The sequence below is a fragment of the Hirundo rustica genome, chromosome 8 (assembly GCF_015227805.2).
Source record: "Hirundo rustica isolate bHirRus1 chromosome 8, bHirRus1.pri.v3, whole genome shotgun sequence".
NCBI classification, from domain to species: domain Eukaryota; kingdom Metazoa; phylum Chordata; class Aves; order Passeriformes; family Hirundinidae; genus Hirundo; species Hirundo rustica.
This window is the reverse complement of record NC_053457.1, coordinates 30,091,494-30,115,131: the sequence shown is the minus strand read 5'-3', so window position 1 is coordinate 30,115,131 and position 23,638 is coordinate 30,091,494.

Here is a 23,638-nt window from a genome sequence, read left to right as displayed (position 1 = left end):
GTTACCCAAGACTCTGCACTAACAGTGATTAAAAACTGTGAAATTGTATTTAATAGTTAGTAGTCTATATTTTAACTGCAATATCATGAACAATAATTCTTTTTTGCCTATTTTTTCCAATTTAACATGACTATTCTTCAAGAATCAGAGAAGCATAACTCTAATAATTTTCCTATTTCAGAGAAAATTGTTATGCTGTTTTAGCAGAATGTCCTAAATGAACTCAACTCTTTCTGCCACAGACTTCAAATGTTGTCCAAACTTTTTTTACCCCAACCTGACCTGGAAGACCAACTCTAAGTTTTTATTCCTCTAAAAGGCTTTATATGTCAAGGGCAGCTCTCATAATTGTACGTTGGGTTTGTTTTACCTAAGCATTTTTGGCCATTTACAGAGTTCCTCAAGTTCAGTCATTAATCCTGGAGCTTGATCATAGCATGGCTATTAAAATTGAAGATTACTGGGAAGATAGCATCCATTCTTTCCAAATCTCCACCCTGTTGTTCCACACCTTCACTGACAGTTGATGTAAAAATTAGGATATATGTATAAAAACTCAATTTTTGCCTTTACTCTTGAAAGTGGTGGAAAAAGCACACAGCCCAGAAAACCAATTGCCAGGTGTAATATAAAGCAGGATACTAAAGAAACTGAGAACTGGTTATGGCAGATCTCCTGTCGAGGGAATGACTTATAATCTGGAAATACAAGCAGCAAGAGAGGCCCACCAGCTAGACCTGTATCATCTGAGGCAATCAAACCCTGCAAATATAAAGCAATTTAGTATTACCATTTCCAAGTGCTCCCCACAATAAGGACTCTTGTATGCCAAAGTTTAATATTCAGAGCAGAAACCACAAGCTCCAGCAGCAGCTTCTGGTCAGGAGAGCTAATAACAGTTCCCAGGAATGGCACAGTTGTAATGGTTTTGCACAAAGCAGCTGGGGATTTACTTGTATGTCAGCTTCCACATCTGAGAAGCACAGAGCCACGGTGGGTCAGACATCCATTTGCTTTATATATTGATATAATTTCATCAGAATTTATGATGTGGGAATTATTGCACTGGCAAGAAATGTAATCTAACCTTCATCTCGCACAATGTAGTGCCGATATTATGTTTTGAAAGAAATATACTGACTTGTTGAATCAGATTACTCCAAGTACATTCCTAATGGATTTCAATATTCCCTTGGATAAACCAATGCTATTTGCTTTGTATTTATTACATTTTTAAAAAATATACAGAAGATAAAACCTCTTCTAACACCATATATTCTTTCATTTTGCAAACTACAAACATACATTTTTTCATTAATTTTAATGGCTAAACTTTTCCCTGGGTAACAGTCACGGCATTTACTCAACTACCTATATTTCAACTGCACACTTTCAATGTATAAAGAATTTCAATTCTAAGTATTGACAACTGTGGGATTTTTTCTCCTTCCTCTCCTGGATTAGGCAGCTTGTCCTTGCATATCTGTGAGGATCACACGGTGTAATTATTAGTGCTGGGATATTCCCAAATGCCAAGACATGCTAGTAATAAGTGATATATTTGGGATATTCTTTATTATGACATTTCTAATGTAATATAACTCCTGGGGATTTTATCAAGAGACACACAAGTTGGATCAGTCCTGAGGCTGCTTTATATCATGAGTCAAGAATGGAGAAAATACTAATAGTAACAAAGATTTATATAAGAGAGAGCAGTATCTTGAGAGGGAATCCTTCAAACAGCTCTGAAAAGACCTTAAAAACCCTATGAACACCAGTCCCTGACATATGGTTAGATTATTCCCAAGAAGAATCATTATTTTCAAACCCTTCTGTATCATAAATGTGCCCACTGCTAAATTATCTTCTCCAAACTCTCACTTGCCAATAAAAAAATACGGGCAAGTACCCCTAAGGAGATTCTTCTCTGATGGTGGAACACTCAACTTGGTGAACATCGTGTGCTGAGACCTCCTGGGCAGGAAGCACTCAGAGCAAGCTGGAAATGGATGTGCAGAGCACACTGTGCCTCTCAGCTCACCTCAGCACCTCCCTCAGCCCTGGCTAAGGCCAAAAGAGCAGGGGTGCAGCTGGGTGGCAAAGCTGGAAACAAAGCGTTGAAGAAGCAAAGCAAGAAATCCATCTCTTTTTGGGAAAGCAGCTTCACCTTCCTCAGCTGGTAGATCATAATTCCTGTGCAGACAGTGTGGGACAGTGAAAAAACTCTGTTCTGAGGGTGAAGGGCAGCAAATGTTCTCCCAGACAGGATAGCAGCTCATGGAATTAGCTTTCACCTCCCTCACACTCCATCTTAGACAACAGCTACTGAGTGGAAATGGTTCCTCTCCCACCCCATTTAGAGAGCTCCTCAGTCTCCTGGCTGTTCAGCTGGCAGATTGTTTCACATTCCTGCTTCATTTTGTTCTCCTTTCCTCCTGCTGTGGTGATCAGACAAGACAGAAAAGGTTTGTATATCAATAGAAATGCAAACTGCTGTGCATAGTATGTAAATATTGATATTAGGAATGGGGAGACTGAATTAATACTTCCACACACTGTCAGTTCCAGGGTACTCGGTCATGTCCAGGCAGTTTTATAAACAAATAGATAAAGAAGAAACAAGTAATTCAGATAAAGATCTTATTCATTACTGTTATTTATGCTTGAGCAAAATTAGAGTCAGAAGAAAAACAACATCTGCTGATGCACAGCGCTGGAGATTGCATTGTAGTTGGAAATGCCCATTGTGAAGACCATTTTTATGGTCCAATCAAGCCAAAGTTGGTTTACCATTGACACTGGGTTATATTTTCAGTTCCAGATGATATGAAACTTTGTAATTTGAGAGCATTCATTGGAGCATTTGTAAAAAATTACCTTTTTAGCTCAGCATACTGCAGCCCATCTTGTCATTCTCCACTTCATTCACTGTGCTGATTTGATGATTCCACAGCGAGGAGCTTCATGAGTGGAAATGCTCCTTAGAGAGCAGAACTGGAGGAGAAGTCAGATCACAGAGACAATTGCTGTGCTTGGATGTTTTCTTGTAAGAACAGTCAACCAACATCCCCCCAAAAGAGCACACAGGGTGTTTGTGTGAGCCCCAGGCTGAGGGTTTCCACTGAACAGACATGCAGTGCTAATGGATGAGATGAACAGATTCAGTGTTTTATGCTTATTGAGTGGCAAAGCCATCACTACAGAGCCAGGAGCTGTGAATGAGATGGGAAATGCTTCCATCATTCCCTGGGCATGCGTAGAAGTTCTTCAGAACACATGGATGGTGTGTCCTGAGATGGTCACCACTGTCTCACTCACCTGTTCTTTATTGTCCTTGAATGTTCACTGGAAAGAGTCATTATTTAATGGTGCAGAAGCAATTGTAGCAGACCAAACTCTCCTGAAGTTTGGTTGGTAATTTGCTTGCTTCACTGCTCATGGCCTCCTCTGCTTTGCACCTGAACCACACACAGGTAGCGAATATCACCATCCACTGCGACAGTCTTGTGTTGGTAAGAGTTCCCGGGGAGGAAAAGCTCTGTGTTATGAAGTCCATTTAACTAAATCATGGTTAGTGTTAAACATTGCACTTGGAACAAAGGTTTCAGCCCATTAAGGGGAAAAAGAGTAATGGTGACGTTTGATTGTGCAGTCACATGAGTACGTCTGTCTGTGCTTCAGAGAGGCAAGGTTGAGGTATTACCTAAAAGCATTCATTTCAAAGCAGCGTAGTGAAGCCTGAAGGAGCACTATTTTAAAACAAATCAGTTAGCATTTTATTGGTGTCGGCCCAGCTTTGTGCTAAACACTCAGATTAATGTTAAACCACAGCTCAGGAATTATTCATGAGATCTCATACAATGTAATTGCTGATTTTGGCACCAATAGTCTGTATCCCTTTATTTCCTAGATTAGCTTCCCTTCCTGAACTACTGTATGTCATGCCAGAGACAATGATTTTAGATGACATATTTAGGAAAGAGGAACCCACCTATTTTACATAAAAGAACATCTGAGAAATGTACCCTCATTGCTGAGGTGCCAGTCTGTGCTGACACGTTCCTGTGAGAGGCAGAGCCTGCTGGGAGAGCAGAGAGCACAGTGCCAAATGTCTCCTTTCAAACTGTTGACTGAATGGTTAGTTTTATTCCAAACCTTTATAAAAACTAATGAAATTACCCTTCACCTATCTTTAAGGATTAGCATTAATGCTCAGAACAAACTGCATGACTACTAATCTCTTAATGTCCCTAAAGATATGTACAAAATGAAATTTATAAATAATAAATGAAACCCAACTTTTTCTAGGAATACTGTCATCCTGCTCTTCCTCTCTCTCTCTCTCTCTGAGAGTTGTGTGCTTGTGAATAAGGTCAGGCTGATACAGGGAGGTGGAGAAAGGTGACTTTGAGCAAGGAAGTCAATGAGCTCCATGCTTTGGGCCCCCACCATTTTTTCTCCTCTAAAAATACTTCCTTTCCTTTCAACAGCAGCATGTTTAGATCGAAATATCTTCAGCCTCCCCTCTGTTTCATTTCTTCATGCTCCAAATACCTGTATCACATGGGTGAGCAGGGAGAGCAGGAGTCCCTGAAGACACAGAGCATTTCATGCTCAGGTTGTTGCATCCTGCACCTTCCAGAAAAGGAAAACTGTCACTCACCTCGTCCTCTACATTTTCATCCAAACAAAAAAACAATACTTAAATTCTCAGAGTCGGTGAGAAGAAATTGCTGAAATTTATGAGAATTCATTGCATGTACGACAAGAAAAAGTTTGCCAAGTGAGACACCCAGCTGTTGTTCTCTTAATTGGATAGATATTTTAATTGGATATATATTTTATCATATACCAGGCACAAAAAGCATAAATAATAATAAAGAATAAAATATAATTAATAACTATTTCTGAAAGATCGTGGCAGCATCACTCTGAGCTGATTGTAATGATACATTTTTGAGATTTTCAAAATCTCAAAATTTCAGAATTTGCTCATGTTTTCAAGCCCCCATCATTGCAGGCCAAACACAGTTTGCCCAAGGGTTCTTCCCAGGTCATTATTTGGTTTACATTTTCCACATTTCTGAGAATATTCTTCTCTCCAGGAAATATTTCAGTTGGAACATTTTGTCCTCTTCAAGGAATAACTCATGGAACACTGAGACTCAAGCCTCAGCAGATCTTTGGTTACCCAGATTGTCTGAGACTCATGCACTTTTTAATCTCTGAGCCCTCACAGCAAAATTTGGAACTCTGACCAAGGCACTTGGGCTTCACATCCAAAGCAGCAGCAGAATTACATGCCTTGTGGAGGGAACACACAAAACCAGTAAGCTCCAGAGTTGACAAAAGAGGTGTGAATTTATCCTAATTCTTCCCTGTGCCAAAAGGGAAGGACACTTCACTTGTGAAAGAAAAGTAAATTAGGTAAAATTAGGGTGTCATCATCATCTTGTTCCCCCCAAAACCGGTGTCCCCACTACATTTGTACAGGCCTGCTTTGATATTTAGAGCTACTGGGTCAATTCTCTCAGGCTACAAACGTGGAGAAGCACCAAACCTATGGATCCCAGCTGAGTCCAGACATTTTTTAGCTGAGGACAGGCAAAAATCAGTATTCTGCATATGTAGGGAAGAGGAATTTTTTTGGACACTGGCAACTGAGATCACACAGGACACCCAGAGGAGTTGACATTACTTGAAAGTTAGGCAATAGTGCCACGATGATACAAGATTGTTTCACTCCTCAAGACTGGGTTCCTTTGATCCTGTAAACCATGGCATGAGAAAACAGGAGTGCTGGCTCAGACCTAGGTTTCTAACTCGGCTCCTTCCAAAAATCTCAATTACTTCCAGCTCTATTTGGACACTTAAGGCCTCAGAAGCCTAAACACCCCTTAAACAGGGTTTGTAGGAACTGTTGTAAGAAAATTGTACTTATCCATGATAGAAAACCTTACTTTGTGGTATTTTTGTCTGCTCAGATGTATCAAAAATTCATTACTTTTTTTTTTTTTTTTTTTTAAATACTTCTCAAGTGATCATTTCTGCTTGCAAGGCAAATAAGGATTTTGTTAAAATAAAGCAGATCTATCTATCTAAGTCTCTGTAAGATTCTGTTTCTGAAAGTTGTAAATTCCCATAGGCATTGGGTGATCTTTAACTACTCAGAACCCAGAAAAGCAACAGCACTTTATTTTTATGCTCATAATTTTGCAGCGGCCAAATGCGCAGCCTTCTAACTTTACAAAAATTGCATAAATTAATAATACAAAATAAAAATAGTATGGTCCAAATTACCTCAAGGCTGAGATACCATGTGCCTAATTTCAGCCCAATTTCCATGGCTATGTTATCTAGGCCTGCATATTTATAATGGAATTATTGACAACCCTTTTTTTAATAAGAAGTTCCTCTTGCTTTAAGATCAATATGAATATATAACGGGACAGATTTAGTCCAGCAGGAAAACAAAAATCAGTGAAGATTTTGATACGCAGAATAATGCAGAAATGACAACATATTTCTGACTCTGTACAAAAACATGCATTCATCTGTAAATGATTACACTTCTATCTGTGGTAGAATGGCAGTGTGGGGCATATGAATCTCACCTTCAAAAGATATTCTTTCATTCTACAAAAAAACGCCAGCAAGCACAGGAAACTTCAATCAATGTCTTATATTCGAAAACTATGACACTGTCAAACTGGTGTCATTAAAGCTAACTAACCATATTAAACGAATATTAAAATATAGGTTTCTTTGCATAACATAATGAGTAAAACTGCTTTTAAGTTTTTCCCTACGCTTTGAGGTGTAGGTGGCATTTTCATTCCAAAACTTTGAAGTCAGAACAAAATGTACAGGTAGAGGGTACTAGATCAAATAATAATCAACTTCAAAAAGCATTTTGGCTGTTAGATGTCCCAAGGCTAATTTCCTCTAGACATTTTAAATGTAAATGTCTAAACTCATTTAAAAATTGTAAATTGGTCTAGGTTCAATCAAAAACCATCCTGACACAGAACAGGGAGACTGGGCTAATTGTCATTTGTTTGTCAAATGAATTCCATTTGGAAAGCAATGAAACCTCCAAGCTAATTCTTTTAAGGTGAGCTGGTAGTTGTATTATCAGTTAAATGCAGTAAAATGGATAATCACATGATGATAATGAAAACTGAACCTATGTTAGCACTCAGGCTTAGTCTGCCACAGGGCATATAGTGATGGAACTTAAGTACTGTAATGTTCCACTGGGCACAATGGCACCAAGTCTGCTCTTTAGCCTTACAGACACTTTCTTTGCATTTTAAAAAACTTTATCAAAGCACCGTGGCAATGTAGAAAATGTCAAAGTGAAATGCACTGTAGGCAAATTGAGATTTCATTAAGTTTAAATTTATTGCTTTTGACTGATGTATTACCATGCTTGTTAAGAACCAGTAATTTGGAATATCTGCCTGCCTGGTAAAATAGCTTTGTCTCCTTGCGTAATACTTTATATGGACTTTGAAAGACCACAGTAATTCAAAAAGAGTGTGGGTTATTTTATTTTTCTGAAGAACAATTTCAAATATTTTTAGGTCCCTGACCTAGTGGATCAATAGACTTCTGCGTGTGTCCCAAATGTGTTTTTGGTGCACTTGGTAGAAGATTACAACACTAAATGTTATTTTTTTGCCTTGGTATAACGCTGACAACGGAACCTTAGGAAGCACTTAACAATTCTCCTTGTTCTGTCACTCTCTGTTATATAGGAGTTAAATGAAAATATCTGTGAGAGATAAGGAAATGAAAAATTGGTGGAAGTCTGTGTGCAGATGCATATTTTTTTATATAAATACATATACCTGCACATAAATGGTATGTCTACATGAGTTTGTGCCTAGATTTATCAACAGACAAAGCAGAGATACAGCTGTATCTGTATCAGGGCAGGTGCAGGTATTCTGGGTGTTGCATTGTAGAGATGTTATTTAGTTTGCTTCAGCTGTGGCAAAAGCTGCATTTGAGATGTTGACATAAAATCTCTTAATGTACTCTGGTTCTTTTCTCACCTTCAGAGGAGGATTGAATCAGTAGAGTAGAACTAGCAGAATTTCTGACTGATGAGGAAGGTTTGGCCTTCAGGAGCAGATTACTGCCCTTGAGGAGAGACCTGGATTGAATTTAGTATATTCTAGATATATTTATTTACACTGGGTGCCCGGGTTTTATGGCAGAAGTGACAAAGTTTGTGAAACCCAGGAATGCATTATCATGTTATCTGGTATCTTAGATGGACAGTCAATATGAACAGGCTGCAGACACACCTGTCCCAGTATCCAGTTCACCAAGTAATGAAATGGAAACAATAAAAGCCTTTGAACAAACAACAGACATTTGAGTCTTTGGGTTTAAACAAGAGGGTTGTAGAATTCAAATGGGTTTCCTCTAGTGCTGCCAAGGCAGCCATGTCTGTATTGGTGCCAATCCTGGGAGCCACACAACAAAGCTCGACTTGTGTCTGCCCGTGTGCTTTTATCCCACAGAGTATGGATATACGTACTTCTTGGGGTGGGGGCTGAGGGAAGGAAAAGAGTTTTAAATTATACTTATTTTATCTACACTTTCAATAGAACTTCCAGTTGAAACCTGAGGAGAAAGTGATGTGTGGGTTTCTATGAATTTAAATTGCGTTTTGTTTTTTACCATCTAAACATTACATTCTGAGGATTAGGGCAGGTTGTGTGAATTAATTGAATTGAGACACAACCATTTGTCCCTGGAAAAATCTTATTCCTCTCCTCATATGGAAACAACCTTCACCCCTCCACACCAGTGCTCATTTTCTCTCAAACACTCCCTGCCTGTGACTGCAGGGTCAGATTTACCAAGAATGCCTCTGCAGAACCTCAGCACAAATCCACCTAAGAGAGATTCTCAGCAGGGGTACTGACCCCTCTTTCCAGTGGAACCCCCAAAACCTTCCTTTTTGTACTCCTCCAGGGGACAGTTTGAAGGGAATCCTGTCACAAGCCCAGGCTGAGCAAGGGACTTCCAGAGCCAGAAGAGATCCATGTGCACCACAAAGTCCTGAGAGAAAAGGAATCCCACCAAAGGTTGGAGATTTGGATCTCCAACCCTTAAAAATAAAGCCTTCCAGATTTGTTTGTGCGCATTGTGCAAAAGCTACACCAACCCTCAAGAAGAAGGGCACAAAGCAGGAGCTGAGGTAAAGCTTTTTATTTGATAAAACATCTGGGTTTTTGCTTAAAGACATATACCAGCTGGTCCCTTTGAAGTCCAGAGGAGCCATGCAAGTCTACACTTGAGGGCAGAATTTGGCCCAATGCGATAACACAGGAGCCTGCAATTGGAAAAAGGAGTGTGTTTATTACATTTTAAAGATTTTGTGGGTTAACTCAAATTAGCCAGGAAGAACTAATGCCTCTGAAAAATTCTCCCTCTCAACAGACACTTCAGAGTATTATAAGAATTACGACTAAACTCCACCTTTCTTCTAAGGCACTGGACAAAATTTGCATTTTGGAGTAAGCCACTAGCTGGAGCTAAAGACCTGTAGAGCAAATTCAGTGAGGAAAAAAAAAAAAAAAGAGGGAAATTCACAAACCTGAGGAGAGGTCCAGACTTTTCAAAGCAGGCCTGGAACAGGTTTTTGAATGAGTTTTGAATACTGTCATCTGTTAGAAGGACAGAACGATCAGCCTAAAATAATGAAAATATCCATATCCCTGCGCTGATGGCTAGCTGAACTAAACTGTGCAAAATCTGGCATTTAACAGAAGAAGGAATTAAAACAAATATATTGATCTTTTAAAAGCACCCAAAGGAGCAGTGAAGCAATGAATATGAAGAAAATCTGACTAAAGAAGCAATTAAAGGCAGAAATCGTTAGTTAAGTTGTTTGGAATTGAGAAGGCATTACCTAGAAATACAGAAGGTACCTAATAAACTCTCTGACCTATTTACTTTTAATTATTGATATTCCAAAGGTTCTTTAATATGTAATTGTTTAAACATCATCCAGAAAGACGCTTTCATAGGATCAGAAGGGAAGGTCTCGTTTTATAGATAAAGATCAATTTATCTTTGGCAATCAGATACAATATATCAGGTGGGAACTGAGCACTCCCTGGTTTTGAAGGCTCAGAGTGAGACAGAGAAACACAAATAATATTCTGCACCTTCTCCCAGCTCAGGGCACATCCAGAGGATTTGATCTTCCCATGTAAATTGTGGCACGGGGATGACTCCAGTGAAAACACGAATCGCTCTGAGTCATACAGCTGCAAGAAAACGTAATTCAATCCCTCAAAACTTTTCAAAACATCACCCAATAAATGCCTAATGTGCCAAAAGGGATTAAAAGGGCCAGCTTTCCCTGCAGGCTTCCATAGAGGCAAACCAGGAGCAAAATGCTGCTGGGGAGAGAGCAAACCTTTCTTCAGTTGATGTTTGTGCCTCCTGTCTCCCCAGCTGCGGCAGAGACGGGGCTGGCACACCTGGGGTAAGGATGTACATGCATAAATTCAGTGTTCCACAAGGGTTACACATGTCACACTAATACTGTGCAGCCCTTGCCACGATTCAACGGAACGCTGAAATGTGAATGCAGATTTAAACACTTGGTGAAGAGCTCAGGTGGAGCTGCCTGGTAATCACTTCGCAGTCTCGAGCCAGGGGTTGAGGATGTGGCTCCCTTTCTATACGGAGGCATTTGTTTTCCACAGCAAATTTGGAAAATTTAGCAAATTTCCACAGCTTCCGTGCATCCTGGAAAAGGCTGTGGTCATTTCACCATTGGGATGATTTTCCTAGTTGAAGTAAGTCCTGTCCTTTGGGCAGCTGGTGTTTACTGGATTCCTGGAGCCAGTTTGCATGGGCAGCACCCACACCAGCAGCAAGGCAGCTCCCAGTTTTAGCAGGAGCTGGGAAGGCACTCTGCTCTCTGGGCAGTCGTGGAGTGTTGTTTGGAAGCAGCCGTGTATGACAGACTATAACCATCCATTACATTGAATGTGACAGATTCCTTAGTAATTTTAATATGCAACTTAATATTTTTTAATATGTACGCCCTCTTTATTCATAGGACTAAGTGCATTTCACGTGGATAGCTACTATACCTTTAGCTGGACCTTCATGTCACCCTAAATTTAAACAGAGCTGCTTTCACAAGTGAACATGAGACTTTCTTTCCTGACTTATAATAAGAATTTTTTTTTAGAGCAATTTCCACTCAACTACTTTCCCAAACCAATAGCCTGCAGACATGGTAAACAGCCACATTTTCTCAACAATACCACAATTCTGACCATTCCTCCTTTTCTTTGAATTGTACAAAAAACCTTTGAGTTAACACCACCATCAGAACTCCTTTACAAGACTGTGCCAAGTGTATTTATATGCTACACCATAGGATTCACAGAGATATCATGTTGTTTCAGTGCTCCAGGCAGCATTGCAAATAAAGCTTTTATATTGATACACATAATGATTTAGAAAAGTTTCCTTCTGGGTCAATTTGTGGTGTCTTTAAGTTCTGAAAATTAATACAGAGGAAGACATAAAAAAGCACAAGGAGTTCTGTGTGTACTTATGTATGTTCTACTTCAGTGTTTGAAAAAGTCAGCCAGGAAAAAGCACAGTGTTCCTGAAGCAGTGACTGCCTTTATTCTATTGCACACACTCTTTGAAAAGTCCTGCATCATCCTGAACACAGGAATTCCTTTTTATACACCTAGATAATGATAGGACAAGGGGCAATGGTTTTTAAACCTGAAGAGGAGACATTTAGATTAGCTGTCGGTAAGAAATTCTCTGCTCAGAGGGTGGTGGGGCACTGGCACAGGTTGTCTAGAGATGTTGTGGATGCTGGAACACATCCCTGGAAGTGTTCAAGGCCACACTGGATGGGGCCCTGAGCAATCTGCTCTAGTGGGTGGAAACCCTGCCCATGGTAGGGGGTTAGAACCAGATGGTGTTTAAGGTCCCTTCCAAGCCAAACCATTCCGTGGTTCTGTGAATTTAGAATGGAACAGGGCAGACTCAGGTTTACTTGAGGCCCCAACCTTCTCTAGTGATGAGATTCAAAGAGCTGAGAAATTTTCTAGAGGAGGTAAACTGAGAGGAAGGAGCCTTGGCTGCAAATCCAAGGAAAAAACATTTCCCTACGGCACCCCTGCATGAGTTCAGAGTCCGTGGACAGTTGGGGTACTCCTGATCCTATCTCTTGTGTATACCATCACATCTCATTCCCTAGAAAGGAGAGGAGCAACCCTTTCGAGCTGTCCCCTTGTGAATCCCACCAGACTGACACCACGGTCCCGCGATTTTTTGGAGCAGGGGTGGGAGATGACGACAGAAAAGCAGAGTTGCGCTGCAGGGCGAAGCAGAGCACGGGGCAAGAGCAGCAGGTCAGGAGCAGAGGCGCAGCGAGCACGGTGTTTGTTTTGGAGGGGAGAAGCAGCAGGGGATTCAGAGGCACCAGGCACAGCGTGTAAAGGGACACCGGGGGCTGCCTGGGCTGGCAGCGCCTCTCGGTGACTCCGGACCGCGTGTATCCGTCAGGAATCGCACCCACGGCACAAAGACATCGGAGTCATTTACACTGCCCCGGCAGCAGTGCGAAATGGCTCCTCGGAGTCAGACATTTGGGAGCAGATAAAACCCCTAAAGAATGCTTCTTTTCTCCCTAAGAGATTAATGTAGATGTGAACGCATTAGCGCTGTTTAAGGGAGAGTATTCTCTTTGACAGATAACTGGGGTTGGGAATATTAGATTACCAAATAATGGACCTTTTAAATTCTGTCATCATTACTTATCAGGTACATTAGTTTAAAACCTGCAATTTTGAACTTAGCATTATTGAGCTTTTGAAAGATTAAATTACTGAGCTTTTGTTTGTGAATGGCTCTGTGAAATTTCCTGAAAAGGATAGTCCTCGTCCTCCATTGTGTCAATGTGAATGCCAAATAACATACTTTATGGATATTTACAGACATACAAATGATAGTACTAATGCACCTTAATGTCTGTCTCCCCGAGTGAAAAGCAGGAGCTCTGTTACATAATGTGGTGCACTGTATCTCTTTTGTAAACCCGTTTGGAAGAGTCAGCGTTTACCCCCCTCCCCTTCCCGAAAACCTCATTTGCACAAGTAGCCTCGCACAGACAGGTTTGTAGGACAGGCTTCCCTCTGAGGGTCATTTTCTTTTACCCATTAGATAGACAAAAAATACAAAAGTTACAGACATAGCTGGCACGTATGGGTTGGCAGGAGAGCCCTGTCAAATCCATTAAAAATTAGACATTCATGAGCGCATCCACAATTGCGTTAGATAGGGAGGATAAAGCCCCATCTTCGTTAGGTGACGAGGCTCAGTCAAGGGTTTAGGAGCAAAATTCCCTGATGAGCTCTTAAATCTCCCAGCTGCCTGCTGAGGGGTTCAGGAACAGGGTGATACAGCAAGCTCTGCTCCAACAGCCATCGCAGGGAACTCGACTGCCCTGGTGACACATCTGTGTCCCGGACGTGGCAATATTGCTGTGACCTTCCCCTTCTCCGTACTGAATGGTGACATCGAGTCTTCGAGGCAGGATTTTCAAAGCTGAACAAGGAAATTAACCTCACAAATCCCTTAGACACAGCATGCAAATTGGTTGTTTTCCTTATGCCAACACTTTTAAAAACTCACACTGAGTTTCTCAAAGTTGTTCGGTTGAGAGCAAGACTTTTTGTTTTTCAAACTTTTCCAACTCTTTAAGAAGTCAATAGGGTTGCAAGCCAAAAAAATATGAAGAATGATAAGCTACTGCCGTGAAATGCAAAAGGATTTTTTGTGAGAATATAGTTTGTTTAAAGAGGTAGGTTCAAATTATGCTCATAAAACAGATTCAGAGTAAAAGGAAAAAAAAAAATCCAGTAAATATCCCTAACACTCCATGAGACCCCAAATGTAGGTGCCGCCTATGCCTAAACAACTCAAAACACTTGAACACTTGGAAACAGTTTAAAATATATTTTGTTTTGCTTGTTCACTCCTTTTTTTTTTTTTTTTTTTTTTTTTTTTAAATTTACCACATTTTTTTTATGCCTCTGAGATAAAACCTGTTATATTTGGGAGACAGACTTCAAATAGATGAATGTTCTGTAAATGTTAAAAGAAAGAAAATTATTTCAAAACCAAAGTCTCTTCTTCTGAGTGATGCTTTTTTTCCTTTTTCCCTCCACAAATGAAATATACTCTCAATTCAGATGAAAAAAACCCCTAACATCTATTCAACTCATCAGTTCAGCCAACAGTGAGGAGCAAACTCTAGCTACAATAGTAATGAGCTGTTTATCAGGTCAAGCTTAAAACCTGTATGTTTTTGTCTGTTCTTCCAAACTCTTGTATGTTCTTAGGTGTCTTTGCCATGGAGAGAAGCTTCTTTATTATACTTGGACACTTGTAAGACTTGAAAAATGTTACATATTTATCCAAAAAAAAGAAACCAAGTTACTCATCAAAAATCAGTTTCATTCTCTCCTCAAAACTCCTTCTCTTGTCTGCACTCACTGAGAGAAAGATCAAGATAATATACTTGTAGTTATTTTTCATATTTTGTTGAATCTCACCTGAATTACTCCAGCTATAATTTGTGGCAAATAAAAATGACATTATTATCTACAGATTTAAACTGCCTTAGCTAATTATTTGCCTCCTAAATCATTGACTGGATGTCACTCTGTACTGGCACATTTTGAAAAGTACCTTCCACTTTCCACTGGAAAATGTCCCTGCTTGTGACAGGGGGTAGGAATTGGATGATCTTTAAAGTCTCTTCCAACCAAAACCAGTCTATGATTTGATGGAAAGATAATAAGGATGTGCAAACACAGGAGAATATAATCAATCCAAAATGAGTATAACGACGTCTCAGCCCCAAATTAACAAAGCTATGGATAAGAATACTAGAATATGGGGCTGGAAATGTGAGAGCATCCTCTTTCTGTGTGTCATGAAGGGGCTTTGTGCAAAATGAAACAAGTCAATATGCCTCATTCCAGCCAAGGCTAACATCTGCTTTCGTGTTTGGGGAGTAATGTGATTCAGAGACCCACAAATGTTTCTTCTTGCCTGTTCAAGCTCTTTTCATTTTGCTAAAAGCTCATTACCATTTTAATTTTTAGATCACGATTCTCATTAATCGCTACTTAAAAAGAAAAAGAAAAAAAAAAAAAAAGGCTTAAGGTTTGAGCTGTGTTTAGTGCTGGAGAGCTTGCGTGAGCATCAAAACTCTTTTCCCCACAGTGCATGGGAAAGTACTCAATGGCTCAGCAGACACTGGACTGTCCAGAACCCCAAGACAAGGGTGGTTAAACTGCTTCCTCCTTGAGCTGTTGTTCATGAGTGTTCTTCCACCTTCTCCAAAAAGTATGGTTAGAGATGGATGCTAAGATCTAAAGCAAGATTTTAGGATTTGGGGGGATGTGGTTCAGGGGTGATTATCTTGGTTCTGGGTTTCCAGCTCGACTCGATAACCTTGGAAGTCTCTTCCAGCCCTGATGATCCTGGGATTCTGTTATCAGTTACCTGAAGCCAGTTTCTCTGGTGTCCTCCTTAGAGGGACAAGGTCTCTGTCCCACAATGGGTGAATGTCTTCAACTCACAAGAAAGCAGAACTGCTTGAAATTAAAACTTTTCTGTTCAAGATGAGTGGGAATATACTCAAACTGCTTGACATGATCTTATTCAAATCTACAGAAGCCTGTTTAAAGAGCACATCCTACTTCTACCATCCCAGAGCAATTTTTAAGCATTTCAAACCATATTCTGCTGACATGTACAACGCCACAAACACCCACTGCCATTCACACAGGCTAAATGACATGAGCATCTCCTACCCTGTGGAATTTCACAGTGCTCCAGTGAAAATGATGGGAAAGCAAGGAGATCCAGCTTTTCATCGCTGTTCCTCCTTCAGCCTCCTCTCTTCTGCTCCTACAAATCTTATAATGAATATAAGAATGATATATTCACCATAATGAATGGGTGAAGATTTTCGCCTGAGGTCAGCTGCACACTGGCCTTGCAATGCCCAGCAGGAAAAGAATTTGGGCACCTCATAGGAGCAGCACTGACACTAGATTTGCATGCATTAGGTACTAGAACTGTTATTTTTGCCTGTTACTAAAGAGCCTTTCAGATAATGGCCAACAAACGCGCTTCAGTTTAGGGCACAGAACAGAAAGATTACATGGCACCAGCCAGGAAAGAAATGTGAGAGGCAGGGACTGAGGGGAGTAAACAAGAGAGACAGAATCTGAAAGTGGCAAAGATGCAAGCAAATATTTGTGCAGGCTGGCTAATGCCAACCCACCTCCACAGTGCCTGGGGAGTTTGGCCCTCAAGAAGGACCCTAAGCTCCCTCCTGTCTGTCTCTCAAGGGGAGCAGGCTTATCCAGCCAGAAAATGCCCCAGCACTTTGGTGATGAGGAGATATTTTTCAGACATATGCTTTAGGCTGGAATCCTCAAAGAGACACTTTGCTAAGCACAAAAACCTCAGAAGCATGACTGTTGGGGTGCAGGGCCAGACAAAGCCCCCGTGGTGAATTCTGAGGGAGCAGAGATGCTGACACACCATTCTTGAAATGTTTGTATTTTGTTAGATGCAGAACTAAAATCCAGCTAAATGGAAGTATTCCACTGGAAAAAAAATAAAGTTTAAGTAAACTCAGGCCCCAAACACCTGTGTTTAAAGCTCAGGTACATTTGAAGTGAAAAACAGAGCAAACATTATTGGAAGACCAGATGCAAATGAGAGAGTCTAATCTCTGTGCAGTGATCAGCACACTCATTTTATCAGGTTTCCATCTGTCATCTGAGCTGCAAGTTTACAGGCAATGTACTGTCTGTCCTGAAATCTACATCTCTGATAAGGCATTCAGGTTTCTGTACTGGAGAGTCCTCTTCATGGAGATAACCAGTCTTTTATTTAGGGAAAAAGGTAAGAGAATTTATTCACAAACATACTGGAAAGCTGGCAGCTTTTCTGTCTGTTTTCACTTTTAAAAGAACGTTGCCATTTCAAAGGTTTCTCCTAGAATGGGAATAAAATTTCCAAGCTCAGAAAAAAATGTTTAGAATAAACAGGGTTCTTTTTATTCAGGTGATGGTAAAGAGTTCTGTCAATGGAGCTAAATGGAATTTAAATGACCATCAAATTAATAAACTTTTCTGAATAGTTTTCCTATAAGTTATTTTTTCTAGTACAACACAAAACTCCCTGGTGAAGATTCAAAAACATTATTAAACAAAGAAATTAAAAGCACAGGTGCTAGGGTGCCATGCTGGACAGAAGTCTGTGGTGAATGTTGAGAGAGCAGAAATGTTGACATTTCTGAGTACTGAGCACTGTTCATATAAGGAAATTCAAAGGTTTTTCCTTATTTTATGTGAGATCTAATTTCAACCCAAAAATTGTTCTACGCTCGCAGTAAAGCACCAGGAGTAGAAAATCTGAAGCCTGTCCGTAAATGAGACATCTCACAGACAGGAGAAAGGCAGAAGTGTTTTGAATCAAACCTATCCAGGCCCTAAAGTCAAATGTGCATGGAACCCATTCTTTATGACCGTCACAAGACTGACCACAGAAAACTTGGGTATTATTATAATGCAGAAAAGCCAAATTTATACACCTGTAAAATGTACAGAACTTTTTATTTATGCATCTATGCTTTTGCAAAAGGAAATAAACACTTCTGAAACACAGACCCTCCGTGAGCAGCCCCCTGATAACAAATCTGAACCACCTCTAAATAAATCTATTCCTGCTCTTTGGTCACATATTAAACAGGATTAAAATAAAAAAGTAGAAAACCAGAGTGCATAAAAACTTGCATAAAACTGATTAAAACTCATAAGCCCTTCGTGCAACAGGTGTTAAACCTAGATGCAATGTGCATTATGTTACCAACTGGGCTCATCTTATTCTGGCCAAGTCAATATCCTCTGCAGGAGAAGCAGGAATGCAACAGTGCTTTAGAGAAAGGGGAGGAAGTGGCAGCTTTGGCTGAGGCTTTCACAGCAAGTGTGCAGTCAAGGAACTTTGAGGTGCACAGCAGAAGATGAGCAGGTCTGTATGCAGAAATCCACGTGCAGATGTGGGCACCAAGAAATACCCTTTGGCAGAAACGTTTCTCTCAGTACTTCTGCTGACCCAGCTGGAAATGGCAGCACATGCTAGCAGCAATATTTCCTGGAATTAATAAAAGAAGGATCAATTAGACAAACACAGTCTTTCATATTTATCATAATCACCATATTTATGAGCTGATTCTGACATTTCTTTTTCTTTCCACTTTTCTCCTTTCTGCTGCAGAAGTAGCTGAAGAATGCTGATGAGATATGAATGACAGTAATTCAACCCTTAGCTGCACCCAGTGCATAAAGTTCAAACCCAAGTGAGAGGGTTTTGGATAGAGAAGCAGTAAATTTCACTGGTGATCCTGGTTTCTCAGCTTCTGTACAGCACCAGGTCCACCAGAAAAGTGCTGGTTGCTTCATGAATAACTGGTGTTTCTTCCTCATTAGTTCAAAATTCATTAAAACTTCATGTGAGACTCTGGAAGACTTTTCTTAGACCTTCTGCATTGTTTCCCGTACAGGAAAAGTGTAATTTACATCCCTTTCATTCAGCTGAGAGAGGTTCTCAGCAACATTTCTCCACAGTGACCTGCATCCCTTCTCCACAGCTATTTTAAAGGTAGAGCATCCAAACCAGGGGAAGAGATACACTTTGAGCATTTGCAAGACTTTGTTATTCGAAACACAGTTTGAAAATGGCTGTAGGAATTTAATTAGAAACTTCCATTAGGAGATTAGAGGACTAGAACAAAGAAAACCAGTGAAAAGGCTTCTTATTAAAACCAGTGGCACTGCAGAATATTGATAATATAACAAAGGAATTAGTGGATATGCATAGCAAATTATTAAAGGTTACAGATAAATGTCCAAAATTTGCTTAGTCTCTGGTTGTCCTGGTATAGACAGAAGTCACTGAGAGGAGATGACACATATATCCCTGTCCCTGCAGAATACAGTGGCTGAGGCAGCCAGAGGTATCAGAGCACAAAGCTCAGCAGTGCTGTATGTCCGGTTGTGTCCCCGCTCCGGGTGGGAGCTAACCTCCAGCTAGCTGGGGTCAACACAGACACAAAGTTTCCAGTTCGTTTTGGCTTCTCGGCTTGGCAGCTGGACCCAAAGGTGACAGTCAACAGCAGCAGAAGAGAAAAGGCTGGCTCTCAGCTTAGCAGGTTAAAGGATGTTTATTAGCAGAGATCTCCAAGCTCCGAGGCGAGCGGCTCGGAGCTTCCAGGTTGAGAACCCCGCGGCTGAGACTTCTAGGCTGAGAACCTAGTGGCTGAGAGACTTTGCTCCTCCCTCCCACCCCCTATAAGCGGGGGAGGGTCCCAGGGAGGATACAAAAAAGACCACAAATCAGGGGTTTCAGGGGGTAACAAGGTGTGCCCACCCCCAAGCTTCAGACCACTAAAATCCAGAGCTAAAGGAATTTCCCCCAGGCTACCTATCACCTGAAGCTCTCTCACGGAGATTTCACAATCCGGGAGGGACCCCGGGAGTGATTGACAAGCTGCCCCAGAGAGGGGGGTTGGGGCAGAGGGGATGTTACATGTCATGTGAGGTATGGGATGATTGACACAAAATACCTTAATATACAGACAACACAAAAGGGATACAGAATTGGGGATACAGTGAAACGAACCATAACATAAACTTCTTACAAAAATCTAATAAAACAGTTCTGCACCACCACAGTGCTGTGCAATTATTTATTTGCATCTTCCCAGCTCTAGTGCATAAGTGAAGAATGAACAAACACACACAAGTCCACAGGTATGCAGCACGAATTCCAGCCACAGAGATTAGTGAGTGTAAACTCCCCTGATAAAGGATCATGCCCAGAAGGAGGTGAGTTTATACCTGGAAAAGGACTGGAGCAAGAAGAGATTCACAGTTCTGGATGCTGCAGAATCCCTCAATACCAGCACTGGGCAATGTCAGCTCAGGTGAGCTTAAGCCCTAGAAATTGGTGCCCAGAAAAAAGAGAAGAAATAAAATCAATGAAAGATGTAAGATCAACTTGAACATAATTTGATTCACCTTCCTTGAAGGCAGATGAGTTTGCCCCTGCTATTTGTAGTCAGTACTCAAAATGCTCTTATTCAGAACAATTCTTCTGTTTCCCTCCAAGAGTGGTTTGTATTCTCAGTAACTATCCAGCCCCAGGTTCTTAGGGTTCTCTCCTCTACAACCACCTCATCTGTGCCTAGTTTTATAATTTCTGTAACTAGGAACTCACCCTTATTCAAATCAACCTTTCTGATGCAGTCTGGCCCACTTTTGAATCTGCACTGCAAATTTCAAGACTCAGCCAAGAGCAGTCGGTGTGTTTGCAGCATGTGGGAACAAACAGCTGAGGTTCCAAGCACCTTCCTCTTCACATCAGAAGTGCCAGATTTCCCCAGCCATCAGGGCTGGGACTGTTGGTTATCTCTGCACAACCCTGAGCTTGCCCAGGGCTCCTCAGCCAGCTGAGCACTGTGGTGATGCAGGCGCTTTGCTGTCAGGATCTGAGTTAGGTCATGCAGAGCCTGATCAGATATCTTTGCATGGTACTTCAGAAAACATTGAATGATGAATTGCAATTTTTAAAAAAATGTCTTTCTTACCAATGATGTAGAGTCCATTTATGTGAATACAGATAAATACGCTCTCTATTATTGCTTGAGAAAGAATCCTTAAACAATTGAGACAAAATCTGTACGTGAGTAGCACTCTGCCTTGCCTTAACCTAAGATCCTCCATTTTTTTCTGCATCCCAGTGGGCTCCAGTGAGCCAACACCAACTGCCTTGTGCCTCATTGCACTCCTGTGAAATATCCTTTTAATGAGAATAACGTTCCTTCCTACCACCCTGGCCTGGTGGAATTCAAGGCAGTACAGGTAGCAGCTGTCAAAGGTAATATTTTGACAATTTTTGCCTATAAGAAAGAGGAGTAAACAAATAAATTAGCACACAAAGGTTTGCACAGACAAGTTTCCCCTTCATTAATACAATACAGCATTTTAGTGGTTGCCAGTTACTAAAAGGTTAATAAATTTGAATATTTCCAAGAAAAAGTAAGGGTATTACAAGATGAACCGATAGCTAGATGGATGACTGTAAAATACTAGAAAATTGCTGATTGCTTTGCTAAAGGGCAGAGGCAAATTACAATCATTCTCTTTTGTTCTTGTGAACCCAAGGCATTCCTTTTTTTTTTTTTTTTAAGTCAAGTTATTTTAAAATGAACCATACAAGAAACTATGATGTCGTAGGAAAAAAGTGAATGTAGCCCACGATTTTCAGGATTTTTAAATGGGTCATGAAGTCAACCTGCAGAAACACTGAAACAGCCCAATATGTTTGCACATTTCAGGGGCCTCATGCAGTTTGGAAAAGGCAAGAAAACATTCAAATGTCTTTGTAACAGTCCTACAGTATCTTAAGGTCAATGTTACGGAAACACAAGCTTCCTCCCTTTGACCACACAGAGGAAATTGTACAGCTACTGCAATACAAAATCTCATCTAGTTCAGTGGTACAAAAATTAAAAAATAATTTCTTCTACGGTGCTTGCTGATGAAACTAGGTGGGTTTACCTGCTTGGAAAAGCAAGAAGTAAGGAGGAGAAACGTGTGATGGTGGCAGAACAGCTCTGAAACAGACCTTGCTTGGTACTTAAAATTTTTCCATAATAATTATTATTATCCTCCTGAAACAAACCAACCACCTCAAATCCAAACATCACAAGTTCTCCACTTTTTCAAAAGCCTTTGATGGTTCCTGAAAAAATCTTGGTTATACTGTGACTGTTTCTTGTAGAAAATCAGAAGAAGAACCAAACTTTCTGTCTGAAGAAAAATCAACTCATCTCCAGCTTTTGAGGTTGTTACACAGCGAGAGTACAGCTGCCTTAGCTGCATTCCCACAGGGGCTGGCAGCTTCTCACCCAGCAGCAATCTGGACTAGAATGCCTTTTTATTTGAGTACATCCTTGTTTTGCCATGAAGAGTGATTGAACCACAGATGACAATGATTTCATGCAAGAGTATGATAATAGTTGGGAGCACCACCCTGTTCTGGCCATGGCTGAGAGTTCCCTTGACTTGAAGCCCAGCAAAGGAAGGTTCATTTTGGTCTCCTTGGTCTCCAGCAGCTCGTGACAACACTGTGGAGAGCAGGGCAGCAGCCCAGGAAGGCTCTCCTGTCACCATTCCCAGTGATGCCACCAAGCTGAGGAGGAGCCTGGCAGCCTTTTCCAGAGGCAGGGATCACCCTGGAGGCAGCTGGGACCTTTGGAAGTCAACAGCCTTGGGAGTCTCTTGGACACCTTCTTCAGGCAACAGGTCCTTCAAATTTCACTCAAAATAATTCTACTATTCCCCCAACCACACATTATCTACTTTAAACTTATGTTTATATGGTAATATTTAAATGATAAAGCACTGGTCTTTCACCTTTAGGTTCCTGACTGGATTCAAACTCTCTTCCTATAGGAAATGAGTTTGGTGGCCTAAGCAGAGTCTCAACTAGACAAAAGTCTTTATCTCTAAACTCCAAACATAATTCAGCAGAACGCGTCATGATTGGAACTCCCTGCTCAGGAAAAGACAAGGAAAGAGTTTGTGTCAAAAGTAAATTACCTAAGTAATCAAATCAATACTGAATTCAAAGTGGAAATATCAAAATTATCAGGTGGTGCTGTGAAGGCTACAAAATTGCTGTTTAGCACAATGTTTTCCAGCTATATTCAAAATGAGAAATGTCATTTAGAGCAGACAAACTATAAAAAATGAGGTCAAAGCTGCAAAGAAGCATTAGCTGAGAGCCTTAATAGATTAAAAAATTTCCTTGAATAGCACCTTATCTCCCCTGGAAGAATGCATAGAGTCTGGAACTGTGTATCGTCCCTCCTCACGAGTATGAGGCAAAGAACCACGATCTACATCTCAGATACCTTTGAAGATGGCTGAGCATAGGGTAGAAATACCATTTAGTGGTGAGTCCTTATACAAATTTGATGAGTTTAAAACTGGACACTGCATGATGTGACAAAATACCTACAGATGAGCTCTCGTAACTTTAAGTCAAAAGAAATTCAAGAAAATACAGATAAGTACAGTCCCTTTCTCAGACTGGAGGGGAAAAAAGATGTGACAGGCTACAAACCTTTTCACCTGATGATGAAAAAAGCAAGACAAAGTAGCTCTTAGCCATGTTGTGATCCTTGAAGCACGTCATGGTCATGGTGCCATCACATGGCATCAGATATCCACTTCATCCCTGGATGTTTGCTTTATAGTCTCTACCCTGAACCCACCACAAAATGGATGACAGTTCCATTACGGAATGGCATCACTTGTCGAACTTTGAATTACTGATCATAAAAATATCAGTTATTCTGTGAAGGATTGATTGAACACTTTTTTTAATTTTTTTTTTTTTAATCAGTATTACTGTTTAGTGCAACATACACAAGGGGTTGAGTGGGGGAGCGATGGTGGAAAGAAATCAAACC